Here is a 15,871-nt window from a genome sequence, read left to right as displayed (position 1 = left end):
GGCAAAACCAGGCTATTGAGTTTGTTGACTTTTTAAATGATTTTTTAGCAGACTTACCCCCATATGTAATAAAAGGCACTAATTTTGCTCTAAAACAGTAACACTTAGCAACCAACAATGTTAGCTTTTAAACAGGTGACCAGTAAATGTCCCCCGCTGAGTGGTTGCTGAGCGGGGTTCCCAGAATATAAGCAAACTTTTGAGGTTGTTCCTGCTGAATTGTGCTCAGTACAGTGGAATATATATGCTGGAATAGTATAAGCAAATGCAGTGGGCTGTTCCTGCTGAATTGCCTTAACCCCTGCGCTGCAAGGCCACAAACCATTCCTGTTTGTTGTTACGCTATTATAACACAGTAGGTAGGTTCTGGGAAGTAGTAAGGAAGCTGATAGCCAACTTGGAAGACAGTAGTATGGTCATGTAGTAATTGCCATGGCATATACATTCTCCTTTAAATACTTCCCTTGGGGGAACTATATACTGAAGGTATAGTGGCCCTTTAATGTCACCTAGACTGTGTCACACATCCATTTGTAAACCAATGTATTTAGATGAGTTCCACTTCTATGCCGATCAATAATGCTGCCCTTGGAGCCCCACAAATGGTGGCAGCCAGTCCCATTACAATGAATGAACAATGCAATATCTGTGTCTTTTCTTGGTTTCTTCGGTAATATGAATTTTTCATCGGAACGTTGCATTGGTGAAAAGATGCAGAGGTCTGAAACACATCCTCACAAATCACATAGCATTTCATCAACTCACTGCAGTAGGTTGGCTAGACCTCTTTAAATATTCACAAAAGCTTAGCAGCGGTCTTTAAAACTCTCGCATCCACCCAAGAGACTCCGATCTTAAGTTAGTGGCAGGAAAAATGCTCACGGGTGGGAATCGATGTGCCAATTATATCCGTTGCTCAGCACAAATAAAGGGAAAATATGGTGCTTATTAAGAGGTTCCACATCTCACTAGTCCATCAGTAATGATTCACACATGACCTGAGTCTATCACAGGCCTCATTCTTGATTCACCCATGACTAGAGTCTATCACAGTCCTCAGTCTTGATTCACCCATGACCTGAGTCTATCGCAGTCCTCAGACTTGATTCACCCATGACCTGAGTCTATCGCATGCCTCAGTCTTGATTCACCCAAGACCTGAGTCTATCGCTGGCCTCAGTCTTGATTCACCCATGACCTGAGTCTATCGCATGCCTCAGACTTGATTCACCCATGACCTGAGTCTATCGCATGCCTCAGTCTTGATTCACCCAAGACCTGAGTCTATCGCTGGCCTCAGTCTTGATTCACCCATGACCTGAGTCTATCGCATGCCTCAGTCTTGATTCACCCATGACCTGAGTCTATCGCTGGCCTCAGTCTTGATTTACCCATGACCTGAGTCTATTACAGGCCTTAGTCTTGATTCACCCATGACCTGAGTCTGTCACAGTCCTCAGTCTTGATTCACCCATGACCTGAGTCTATCGCTGGCCTCAGTCTTGATTCACCCATGACCTGAGTCTATCGCTGGCCTCAGTCTTGATTCACCCATGACCTGAGTCTATCGTTGGCCTCAGTCTTGATTCACCCATGACCTGAGTCTATCACAGGCCTTAGTCTTGATCCACCCATAACCTGAGTCTATCGCAGGCCTTAGTCTTGATTCACCCATGACCTGAGTCTATCGCAGGTCTTAGTCTTGATTCACCCATGACCTGAGTCTTTCGCAGGCCTCAGTCTTGATTCACCCATGACCTGAGTCTATCACAGTCCTCAGTCTTGATTCACCCATGACCTGAGTCTATTACAGGCCTTAGTCTTGATTCACCCATGACCTGAGTCTATCGCAGTCCTCAGTCTTGATTCACCCATGACCTGAGTCTATCGCAGTCCTCAGTCTTGATTCACCAATGACCTGAGTCTATCGCAGTCCTCAGTCTTGATTCACCCATGACCTAAATGTAGTGCAAGCTTTGAAAGTTTGCATAAGAAGTCGAGCACAGGTGAATAAGAAACACTTTTTATAATCATAGATATAGCAGGATGTCAACACATTCCAAGTGCCAGATCTAGCCATGTTGGACTGGGGGGGTCTAGGCCCACATGGGCTACTACATCAGGGGCCCACACACACCAGCCCCCAACTTCAGGGCCCCCGACCTCCCCTCCACCACCTTCAGGGCCCCCTCTCCAGCTACCCACATCCCTACTCTATCCACCTCACCCCCAACCAGTGTATACCTACTTTACTTGCATCAGTCGGACGGGAGAGATTATCCTAAACCCTGCTTTGAGTTTGCGTTTTGCAGTTGTTGCTCTACGTTCCCATTATTTATAAAAAAAATAGTTGGTACAATTAGACCATGAGAAAGAGAATGAATTAAAGCACTTGACATCATCAAGTGACTGGCGCTAAGATTGACTAATAATACAATTACTTGTTGCTTTAGCAGTCTACTGTATTAGTTTTGTGTGCTTCTCCTACTTTACTCCAAGGCCATGTGTAGAACTATAACATGGCAGCGACAGTTGCTTCTGCTTCATATTGTCATCTACATTGACAAAGGAATGGTGAGTCCAGAAGTCTTTCTTTTGCACTTCCGAGGTAATACGCAGCATTCCACTTGTGTTGTATGTGCCACTTGAAGACACTTTCAACTCATCAATAGTGTATGATCCGATTAATGTTCCATTTGACTGTTTCAGATGTTTTGTACCAGACATTTTTCCCATCGAGAAGACGTGAACTTGCATGGCACGGCTCATTGGCTGACTCGGGAGACATCATTTCAAAGCAGATGTACTGATGCACCTATTTTTTCCACTTGGACCTTTGGCAATGAACCATGCATGCATGTTTAGAATGTAGATGTGTATCCGTAGTCTCAGTCATTGGCTTGGACATGCCAAAAGATAAATAAAAGTAAATAAAGGGGGTTCTGGAAATTCAGTAGGTTTGAAGTTTGGGAAGATGTGGCTCACCCTTTTTGACATGGATTGATAGGACTGTGGCCTTAAAGAATAAGGAGACTTAAGTATCTTTACAATCTTGTAGGTTGCATAAAAAATAGTACATACCCACTAACTAATCTTTCCAAATATGCCCAATTACCCCAACGGATGTCTGCCTGATTTGGCCAACTAAATTCTGAGCCAAATTCCCCTAGCAACCGTGCATTGATTTGAATAAGAGGCTGGAATATGAATGGGAGAGACCTGAATAGAAAAACCATTAATACAAAGTAGCAATAACAATACATTTGTAGCCTTACAGAGCATTTGTTTATTTAGATGGGGTCAGTGATCCCCCATTCAAAAGCTGGAAAGAGTCAGAAGAAGAAGGAAAATCATTTAAAAACTATAAAAAATACAAATGTTGCCCATAATTGGCCATTTTATAACATACTACAAGTAAGTTCCTTTAAATCTGCCTGTGTGCGACCAGTTTCTAGTTTGGCAACATTTGAGTTCTTAGGGTTTATACATCCTTAAATGCCCACATTTTTTAGTTAGTAATTTTGGGATGTGTACAACCAACTACAGAATGAGTGGTTAGCAGCCGCTGCGGGTCTAAATGTAAGAGTGCTCAAAGCCAGCCCACACCCTTGTTTGTCCCCTCAGCTCATCAACATTGAGCAACAACAAATTCCCTCACTCCCTCAGTAAGTATAAGAGGTATGCAGTGCCGGATTTCATTAATGGGTGCCCCTAGGCCGCGCGGTCCGACCAGGCGGCCGCGCAGTCCTAGCGCCAACCTCACCTACCCTTCCCAGCGCGCCGGCGAAAAAACGCCGGCGCAGCTGCTGTTATTGAATGGGGACGCACACATCCCCATAATGCGGCTGGGCGGCATGCCGCCCCTATTTTTTTGCCGCCCTAGGCCCGGGCCTATGCGGCCTTGCCGCAAATCCGGGCCTGGAGGTATGTGCCTAGCAACCCACCGTTGTGCCCTACGCATGCGCCTACTCTTCTGTCTACTGCTAGTTACATCCCTGGTAGCAACAAATATAACAATAATGAGACATTTTTACATGTAATAAACTTGCCAGTGCTCCTAAATAGCATTCATACTTTGGTGTTACTGCTCCATTAAACATCAGCAGCAAAAATTTGGAAACCTACTCAAAACAAAAACAACACTGCATCATAATTATACATCCCAAACGACATTGTGGCGTCCCCATTACTAGGCAATCAGCAAAAGCACAAATCACGTATTTGACAGAGAATAATGCATACCATTAACACTTAATGCGCTGGAGCTCCATTCATTTTTATGGTATATTATATGCCAACAAATACAAGAGCTCCTCTGCGGTCAACCCATGATCAATATATTTAAGGACATTGAAACATTTTGTGCATTATATGCCGATACAGTGAACTTTGCATACATGTTTCGGGTAGGGTTAGATATTCAAAGTCTGCCAACTATTGTGCTGCATAGATATGCCTATTCTTACTATGTAAGCAATTCAAGAGAATGGTTTGTGTTTGAATAGAAGAGGTTCCCTTAAAGCACAGTTTCATTCACCTAAACTGATTACACTTCTGACTACTAACTTACTAATTCAGCTTCTATAAGCTTTTAGGCCAGTGGCGAGCAAGTTGTTGTCCATATTGATCCAAAAAGGTGAAGGGCAGATGATAGATTGCCATTGTTGATAATCAGCTCAGCTTACAGCTCACATGAGCCCTTACTGAATGAAAATGCTTACGTCTGCACTCTTGTGCCATAGTCGCTCCCCTGTGCCAGAAGCGATGCACGTTCAGAGAACATGGAATTAATACCATGCTCTATCGGCCGAGAGAAATATACAGATGCTTTGCACCTAAGCGCAATTGTGCAAAGCAATCTCTACTACTTTAGAAGTGGCTAAGATTTCTCCATAGAATGAAAGCTGATGGCTTTGTGCTCTATTGTGAGTCTGTCAGAGCAGTCCAAGAACATCTACAAAGCAGCTGACCAAGGAGAGCCTTCAGCTTATTTAAATATTGCCATTTAATGCCACAAGGTGCAGAAAGAGTCCTCATTGACTATTTCTTCATCTGATATTTAAAGGACTATCCAGTGTCAGACTGGCCTACTGGGAAAACTCCCAGTGGGCCCAATTGTCAGTGGACCGTGCTGCTTCCAACCATTTGGACCATGTTTCTATATTGGAACCAAGATGGAAGAATAAAGAATAGTAGGTAAAGAAAACTGGAAATTATTCCTCAGTAATCCACCAATTGACTTCGTTAGTCAGACTCTTCAACAGACACACGGAGTAGCCATCTCCACCACGGTCTCATATAGTAAAAAGAAAATGTGGAGAGTCTTTGAAAGTATGTAGTTTTATTACCGCACTACATGTTTCGGGCCCAACTGGTCCTTCCTCTGGTGCAACATGCATATATATAGGTAAAGAAAAGAGACTAGCACAATAATAAGATTGAGTGAGGAGAGGAAAATGAGTTTGGAGAGTGGGCCCATGATCTAGAGTTCTGGTAGGCCCCTGGATCATCTAGGGTTGACAGCCAACCGGCATTTCACTGGCCTAGTCAGTAAATCATAAGCCAGTGCTGGGGCCAGTATTGCAAATTTAAATTCGTATTTCTCCGTCCGGCTTGAAGTTTTCTGTTGCAGCTAGGGATGCACCAAATCCACTATTTTGGATTCAGCCGAACCCCCGAAACAAAAGATTTGACGAATACTGAACCGAATTCGACACCTAATTTGCAAATGGGTGTGAAGGGGAAAAACGTATTACTTCCTTGTTTGTGACAAAAAGTCACGCAATTTCCCTCCCTGCCCCTAATTTGCATATGCAAATTAGGATTCCGATTCAGTTCGGCTGGTCAAAAGGATTTCGTGAACCCTGCTGAAAAAGCCAGAATCCTGGCCGAATCCCAAACCAAATCCTGGATTCGGTGCATCCCTAGTTGCAGCACTCTGACTCCCACTCTTCATAACAAGCTGCTCTCCCCCACCCTGATTTGCCGACTTCCTTCTCCCTGTCCTCTCTTTTCCAAACCCGTGGCATCATTGGAGTGTCCCATGACATCACTCCTTGCCTCCCTCCAATGTTTTACCAATAAAGGTGGCAACACTACTGGCATCCCAGTCTGACACTGGGACTACTATCCCCAAAGGTTGCCTCTCACATCTATGGAACAAACTACCAACTAAAGACAAGAGGATCTTATCAAGCATCTCACTGCCACATGTATAAGCTCAATGCTTCAGTTCTTCACTTATTTTTCTCTTCCCTATGCACATCAGAGTATTAGGGGCAAGGGGGGTGTTCAAGTTTGATGGACAGGAGGCAGTAGAGCACAGTCCACAGGCAGAGCACAAGAGCAAACACCACCCCCCTTTCCATTGATTTGTTTGTATGTTCTACCAATATTTATGTGGGTTTTTGAGGTTACTCTGGTTTCCTCCCACCCCCTAAAACAGGCTGATTATGCGGCTCCTGATAAAACAGACCACAATGTGTTGTGTGAATGGGAAATTAGATTGTAAACTCCACTGGGGCGGTGAATGAAGAGAAATCTCTGTGAACATCATTGCTAAAGCAAAATAATAATTCCACAACCCAGAATAAAGTCAAAGGTATAACAATAGGGCAAGCAGACCTTATGACTGCTGGGTGGTACAACAGTATAGAGGGCCAAGAAGGGATAAGACATGTTACTATCATGGAACTTTGGGGGCCCTAAAAAACTTGTGCAGGGTCATGTCAATTTGTTAATTTGCATTAATCAATTTGCATTCTCCCTCACCCTAACTAGATTCAGCCTGAGCCTTTATTGCCCCTGCTCCAAAAAAATGGTTTGAAAACCACTGTTCTAGAAACTGAAAGCTGGGTTTTATTTGGTGAATAAAAAATATTTATAACATCTGACTTCTGATTTCAAAATCAAAGATTCATTTTAGAACATTCAGCTTATTTCTAGTGATGTGCTTTGCCGAGAAATACATTTTAATGGGCGTCCGAATAATTTTGACGTGCGACAATTTTGATGGGCGACAATTACATATCTGATAAATAAATTCGACCATCGCTACTTATTTCTGATTATAACCGTGCTATACTGCTTTTGCCCTTTAAATGATGATTATAAAATGACACATCTTGTGTTTATATATTAAAATCCTCGAATGCATAATTCTAACATATATTGTGTCTGAATTCTAGGCTTGTGAGTTCCAGTGGCATTCCCTTAAACGGCTGATATACACCCAGGCCATTAGGGGTGTGCTGTAACTTAGAGACAGCGGTTAATAATCAAAAATCAGCCGAGCCATCTCTCTGTGCTCTGTGCCATAGTGTTGCTTGCAGGCGAGTCACATTGCTTGGGCTACACTGAACAAATCAAGGAGTGAAAGTGAGCAACCTCTAGTGAAAAAAGCTGACAAAACACAGGCTGCTGATTTCTGTGTACAGATGCAGAATCCCTTGTTCCTGTGCATCCACTTCCTAATCTCTTCTCCTGCCACCCTGAAGGGTTTCAGACACCGGCTACATTTATCTGTGGCTTTCGGAACTTTCTTTTTCCATAAAAACGAAAAGGGCAACGGAAAGGGGATGGGTGTCTAGGGCTTACAAATCTGCAAGCTTTATTTATTTCTTATTTTTTTTGGGAGGGTGAGAATTTCAGCCACAGAAATGCACAAATCCAGATTGGAATACTACAGCATTTGGGTCCGTCGAAGCTCTAGAAAATAAGAAAAATAAATCTCGTTTCACTTTAAAGCATTTCGGAGGAAATTGTTTAACTGTGTAAGGACGGTGCAGCCAGGGATCCACATGTACACGTGCTAATAATTTGTGCATTTATACAAACGCTCTTTACAGACCTTGGCGCTATAGGACAACATGATCATATCGTTTATCTTTAAGTTAACTTTTAGCAGGATATAGAATGTGCTCCCCTTAATGACTTTTTATCTAGTCTTTTTTTTTTAATTATTTGTGTTCAGCCAAAAAAAATGATTGCTCCTTGATGCTACAATATTGTTGCTATTGTTGTTTTATAATCCTTACTGTTCAGGCCCTCTCCTATTCATCTTCCAATCTCTCATTCAAACTCCTGCCTAGTTTCTAGGGCAAACTGGATCCTAGCAACCCAGATAGCTGCTGAAATTTCAGATTGGAGAGCTGCTGGACAAAAAATAAAAATATTAAAAAAAAAAACCACAAGCAATACTGCAAATTGTCTTCAAATATCAGTTCGTTTATGAGCAGTGCCAAGTAGATGCAATTTGCCATGTTTATTACCCCCATAATTCCTGGAATTCTTGAAAAATCATGGAAAAAATGAATGGTATGATTTTTTTTTGCCCAAAAACCATGAAATCCCAACGCAGATCAGGATATCTAAGGGACTTCTCCCATTGACTTATATGCAATCTCGGCAGGTCTGAGATGCCAGATTTTTGGATTCAGACTTTTTCCATATTCGGGGTATAATAGATTTAAGGTTTTTTTTCCCACTAAAAATTCAGATTTTATAGTAAAAAAAACATACATTTTTCAGGTTTTTGGCATTCAGATTTTAATAAAAAAACCCCTTAGTGTACTGCTTATTGTGAGTGGGTCCCTAAGCTCAGTAAGTGACAGCAGCACAGAGCATGTGCAGTGAATCAGCAGAAAAGAAGATGGGGAGCTACTGGGGCATCTTAGGAGACACAGATCTTTACTGCTAAAGGGCTGTGGTTGCCTTGGGCTGCTACAGAAGTACAAAACATCATGTACAACATTTCTAGCTACTTCTTTAGTCAGGCTTTAGTTCTCCTTTAAAGAACACTGTAAGCTTGTTGGACAGGGACCTCCTGTATTAATTATTGTTTGCCTTTGTATGTAAATCTGTTTCTTCCATATATAAATGTTGGTGCTTTATAAATATGTATTAATTTTAATAATAGTATATTACATTAAATATAATTATAATTGTTTGTGGACTAAAATACCATTTAGAACTGAGCATCAATAATTCTGCTATTGCTTGTAACTGAGGCACATGTATAGTGGAGAGCTCTCTAATGCACAATGCAACCAGCGGAGTAACTATAGAGTAAGCTGAGCAGGCTCAAGACACAGTAAAGCCTGTACCATAGGATTGACATTCTATATAGCATAGAAATCCCTCCTCCCCTGCCACTCTCTTTTGCACATGAGCAGATTGTAGGGTGCGCGTTGGAGCTACTGTGCTACTCTGAAGTTTTTTTTGTGGGTAGCCCGGCACCCTCTTCTTATGCCACTGAAGGGAACCCTATACTTCACACCTACGACTGACCAGATGTAAAATAAAGGAGCACTGCATACACAATTTGAGGGCATGTAAGAGAATGCCCATGACACCCATAATAATGCGAATGTATGGGAATTACACGTTTTACACCTATATTTTGAGTCCAGCAAAGGGTGTCAAAGGTTGTGGCCGCTTCAGCTGACCCAATTAGGTCTAAATTCAGAACCAATAGAACTTGGATCTTCTAATCCTTTGATAAATGTATATAGTTAATGTATATTGTTTTAAAAAAAAAATACAATTTATGACAGTTTACGAGGCATGCACCAAATGCATTATTTGTGGATTTGACCAAACTAAACCCTTGACTTATTTTCGAAACAATCCCTAAATCAGTTTTTCCCCCTATGCACACCCCTGTTAGTAAATGTACAATTTATTAAAAAGAAATTTTTTTTCATAGTAAAATGAGCCTGCCCCAAATCTAAACATGTGCTGTTTGTTGCAGGCCTGGTCCCTTCATGCCTTCCCACAAACCTGTGCGGGTGCAATTACTGTGAGCAGACCATTATGAATAGCTAGAGGTGGAGGAGGAGATTCCAAAGTAGGGTTGCCACCTGGTATATTTAGTCAACCAGCTGGTAAAAATATGGCTTGATTCCAATTTTATTAATAGGAAGAAATATAAAAGACATAGGGAGAAAGGCTGGTATTTATCTTAAGTTTCTTATCCTACTAAAAATCTGCACACATAAGCAAAGATAAAGGGTAAATCAGGGTTAAGCTCCCAAGGGTGCTTTACCTGCATCTTCCCATTTTCCACAAAGGTGAAAAATACCTTGGTTTAGTGATATCAGGGGGCATTGATTCACAGCAAGAAGGGGTCATTCTTCCACTTTACAGAGCACTGGTAAGGCTCCATCTGGAATATGCCGTACAGTTTTGGTCTCCAGCGCTCAAACAGGACATTATTGTATTAGAGAGGGTACAGAGAAGGGCAACTAAGCTGGTAAAAGGTATGGAAAATCTTAGCTATGAAGAAAGGCTGGCCACATTGGGGATGTTCATGCTGGAGAAGAGGCGTTTAAGGGGTGATATGATAATTATGTATAAATATATAAGGGGATCATATAATAATCTCTCTAATGATTTATTTACCAGTAGGTCTTTCCAGCAGACGCAAGGTCACCCATTCCGATTAGAAGAAAGGAGGTTCCGCCTAAATATTGGGAAGGGGTTTGTTACAGTGAGAGCTGTGAGGATGTGGAATTGTCTCCCTGAATCAGTGGTACAGGCTGATACATTAGATAGCTTTAAGAAGGGGTTGGATGGTATTTAGCAAGTGAGGGAATACAGGGTTATGGGAAATAGCTTATAGTACAAGTTGATCCAGGGACTGGTCCCATTGCCATTTTGGAGTCAGGAAGGAATTTTTTCCCCCTGTGAGACAAATCGGAGAGGCTTCAGATGGTTTTTTTTGCCTTCCTCTGGATCAACTGGCAGTTAGTCAGGTTAGTTAGGCAGGTAATATATAGATTAAAAGGTTAAACTTGATGGACGTATGTCTTTTTTAAACCTAACTTACTATGTTATTATGTTACTGTGTTACTATGTTATTGAGTTACTGTGTTACTGTGTTATTATGTTACTGTGTTACTATGTTACTGTTACTGTGTTACTATGTTACTATGCTATATACTAGACTGTGTGCAGCAGAATTTATTGCCAGAAGATTGGCTGTCAGGTCACATGACCTAAAATAACCCATTGTGGAAAAAACATCGAAAGGTAAAGACTTAGGGGCACATTTACTTACGTGTAAATTTTTGTCTCGGAGGCCTCCGCCAAACTACGTCAGACATTAGTTTATGACAACTACACGTATTTATAAAAATGCGTCTTGGCAAAAGAACTTTGATTCGTTGGTGTGATCATTTCTTAGCAAATTTTCTCTACAGCTATTTTTTTCCTAGTGAAACTTACATCAGTTTAACTTCAGTGGGTATATTAGAGTTGTTAGTGAAATTGCTGGGAATGGCCCCTTTTTATTAAAAATGTCCAATGAAGCAAAACTTACTAGGACATGAGCCCACCCTAAAACAAATGTTGCACGCGCTTAAGATATTAAGGGAATACAGGATACGTCACTGACATAATAATGCTGAGGATGTTGCTTCACCCTATTAATTCACCAGGCAGAACCTAGCAAAATAGACTTTGGCGAAAAGGGTAACATATAGAAACGTTCACGTTTTGATAAATAAGCGGACTAATGTTCACAAAAATTCGCCTGGCGGAACCGCGCGATAATTCTCTATTGTTGTGGTATCAAAGCAATTGTGTTACTCGGTTTTTAGTAAGTAGGCGATGTCATTGAGAATTCTCTTTTTAGCAAAAGTTGGTCAAGAAAACACAATTCGCTCTTTAGAAAATGTGCCGCATAGAGAGCAAGCCAATCAATAAAAAGTATAAAGTACATTTTAATTGTATTGGAGAGAGATCACATGAAATGCACCTCTATATCTGCATTAGCAAGAGCTGACAATCCAATTCTATATTTACTTGGAACTTTTTACAGGTTTAAAGGATATAAACTCTCATATATATATATATATATATATATATATATATATATATATATATATATATATATATATATATATATATATATATATATAAACATTTGCCTATTGAAAGGGGTGGTTCACCTTTAAGTTAACTTTTAGTATGTTATAGAATGGCCAATTCTAAGCAACTTTTCATTTGGTCTTCATTATTTCTGACTCTTTCCAGGGTCACTGACCCCATCTAAACAAATGCTCAGTAAGGCTACAAATTTACTGTTATTGCTATTTTCTATTACTCATCTTTCTTTTAAGGCCTCTCCTATTCTTATTTATCTTTTATTCAAATCAGTGCGTGGTTGCTAGGGTCATTTGGACCCTTGCAACCAGATTGCAGAATCTGCAAACTGGAGAGCTGGTGAATAAAAAGTGAAATAAGTCAAAAACCTTAAATAATAAAAAAACAAAAACCAATGGCAAATTGTCTCGGAATATCACTTGCTACATCATACTAAAAGTTAATTTTAAAGGTGAACAAACCCTATAAAGTACATTTAAGTATCAATTTACAATATACATTCTTTACATAATTCCAATGGCTTTCAGGTTATTTGTAACCATTCCTGCTTTCCACAGTATCCATCTACCTCCTTTCTATAAAGAATCTGTCTGAAACAATGTAGCAGAAGGCAGCCAATTAACAGACCCCTACTTACAGTTATATTGTTTCAAAAGACAAGCCCAGTAGAGTAGGAACGGACAGTTCTGCTGTAAATTACATATAAAAATATGTTTAAAACCCACACAAATTTGAAAAACAAAAATGAATGTATTTTGGAAAGTTGTTCAGAATTACATTTTTAATTCATTAGGTAACGTATTAAGTTGAGGATTTTACGACCTCTTCAAAAGCATTAAATTGAAAAGTGGGAGCCCAGCTCTCTCTACACTTAGAAAGAAGCATAATTAATAATTCTATAGAGCAAGCAAGTAGTAGCATATTTATGTGTAGAACACAACTGCTTTCTCATTAATAATTCTTTCTGTGAACATGAATGGCAAAGAGGAGGATGCAAAGCAAAAGGCATTTATTTTGTTTGTTTAATTTCTAGATTTTTTTTTTTTTTACTCCCAAAATGAATCTGCATCTGTTTGCATCTAAAGCAAAGCTGCAAGTATAATCAGAAGAGCTGGAACAATTTGCAACAAGTACAGCATGCCCTGAATAATGCATCTGACAGTGAGTAAAGATCAAAGCATTGTGTGTGCTCTCCTATCATCAATTTTCTGTCCAATGCCTTTGCCTCCTAAAGCTTTTATATAACCCATTGGAGCAGTGATATAACAATAGAGGGAGCAGACTCCATGGCTCTGGGGGGCCCTTAAAAGGACCCTCAATTCCTCTGCTCCCCCACCCATCATTACACCTTTACCTTTGAGTTAACTTTTAGTAGGATGTAGAGACAATTTACAATTGGTCTTCATTTTTTATTACATGTGGCTTTTGATTTATTAAGCTTTTTATTCAGCAGCTCTCCAGTTTGTAATTTCAGCAATCTGGTTGCTAGGGTACAAGTTACTAGGGATGCACCGAATCCACTATTTTGAATTTGGCTGAACCCCTGAATCCTTCACGAAAGATTCGGCTGAATACCGATCCGAATCCAAATTTGCATATGCAAAGGTAGGGGAAAACATTTTTTACTTCTGTGTTTTGTGATACAATTTCTCTCCCTGCCCTTAATTTGCATATGCAAATTAGGTTCGGCCGGGCAGAAGGATTCGGCTGAATCCTGCTGAAAAAGGCAGAATCCTGAATCCTGGATTCAGTGCATCCCTACAAATTCCCCTAGCAACCTGGTATTGATTTAAATAAGAGACTGGAATATGAATAGGAGATGGACTGAATAGAAAGATGAATTATTAAAAGTAGCAATATTAATAAAAGTGTAGCCTTATAGAGCATTTGTTTTTTTTAGATGGGGTCAGTGACCCCCAATTGAAAGCTGGAAAGAGTCAGAAGAAAAAGGCAAATCATTTAAAAAGTATAAAAAATAAATAATGAAAGACAACTGAAAAGTTGCTTAAAATTGGCCATTCTATAACATACTTAAAGTTAAATTAAAGGTGAACCACTCCTTTAACACAGTCACAATTCATTTTATCAGCTCATCTATCTGAACTGAAAACCATGTGTGTGTGAGTGCAGATGTAAACCACTGCAAGTGTAGAAGATTTACGGTTACCATTCTGCTTCGAGGTCATAAATCACCTTTTAGGAACCCTAATACCAATGTATTGACCATGGCAGGAATATAACATTGATCACTACTGTTTATAGCAAGACCATTACCTTCCGCTGTTCTCTTTCCCCCATATGTAATATAAGGAGGAGCAGTAACCCACAGAACAGATGTTGATGCAATTTAGCATGTGACCAGTAAGCGGATTGGTTGCTATGGGTTACAGCCCCTGGGCAAAATTAGTGCCTTTTATTACATAACCCCCTTATTCTCTTAATGAGTGGCACTATACACCCTACGCACCTACTAGGGCACTCTTTACAAAATCTGGAGATTTGCTGGATGTTTGCTACTATTAAGTAGCTTTCAGCTACACAGGATAAGGGAATATTAAAATAGATCCACAAGTGTGGCAAATTTTGCCCCATTTGGCCAGCCACACAGTGGACCAAATCAAAGGTATCCAATCATTTGGCTCCACGGAGAGTATTTTCAAACTTGGCCGATAGTTATCAGGCCAATATGCTGCTAAATAGGTCTAAAGAGACTGGGGCTCAATATATAAACACTGGGCAAATTTGCAGTAACCAATCAGAAGACTGCTTTCACTGTTCAACCTGCAGTTGACTGAAAAAAGCTAATAACTGATTGGTAGCTATGGGTTATTGCCCAGGTATAAATTTGCCCAGTGTTTATAAATGAGCATCGCTGAGTGGGTGGCTACTATTAGTTTGCGCATGACTATTTAATGAATTTGCAAGCGTGGAACTGTAGGGTCTTGTAGAATGTAATGGAAACCTCAGTTGATTTTGGCCATATCCGAATTTGGCAATATCTCCTTAAACCGCACAAGTCCTACATTTCAAAATATGAGAAGCAAGAGGGAGTAGGGAATATGGCTTTGAATTCACACCCATGCTGACCCCAGTCTGCAGAGTTTTACAATCGATACGGAAGAGGCTCTTTCATTTTCTTGATGTGTTCCTCTGACGGATGGAAAAATCAATTTTTCACAGAAGAGAGCAAGAGAGTTTTCAAAAGGGAAACAGAGTGAGAAAGCATCAGAAGAGGAAGCAGACACCCTAGTCAACCGAGTCTCATTAACCAACATGGTAATCCTACCCCGGAGGAACACAAATGCTGAAGCTGCATTTTCATTATGATTTTAGGGACAGAGACATTGTCCAGTCTTATTCTTTGCAGAAAGATCCTGAGTTAAAATTCAAAATTAAAATTGATTTGGGTTTTTTTTTAAAAAAATTGTACTGTTGGTAAAACAATAAGGATACAATTGAGAGAATCTACCTCTTTCACCTGACTTGCTACATTGTGGGGTTTTTATTCACCACAATGAATTTCTCTCAGTAGCCGCCCATCGTACATAATGAATGTTCCCCTGTTCCAAACTCGTCCATTTTCTTCTAAAATCAAATGGAATTGTTTCTAATTTGAGCATCTTTGGATGCCTACAATGTCGGAGCTATGGGTAGCTGTAAGGCAGAAGCGAATGTGTAGATGTCAAGCACGTGGAACATCTGTGGGGGTAATTTTATGACCCAGATTGCGACTGGTTGAAGAAGTCAATAGGGTGCAAGTTCTAAAGTAATTTCTTGTTACTCTGCTCTTTTTTGTTACTATACCTTTAACCTTACTTACTCCAATTGGAGTATATACGTATGATAGACTTCCATGGGTTTGGACACATGAATGGACTCCATTACCGTCTTGCATCTTGTTGAGTATCACACTGCTGACCAGTGTCCAGTTCCACACCCAGCTTTAAACCTGTGATCTGTTTACTTACTTTGAGTTGGAGCTTTA

Source organism: Xenopus laevis, chromosome 8L, assembly GCF_017654675.1.
Source record: "Xenopus laevis strain J_2021 chromosome 8L, Xenopus_laevis_v10.1, whole genome shotgun sequence".
Classification (NCBI taxonomy): Eukaryota; Metazoa; Chordata; class Amphibia; order Anura; family Pipidae; genus Xenopus; species Xenopus laevis.
The sequence above is the reverse complement of the archived record's forward strand: the minus strand, read 5'-3'. Positions refer to the sequence as shown.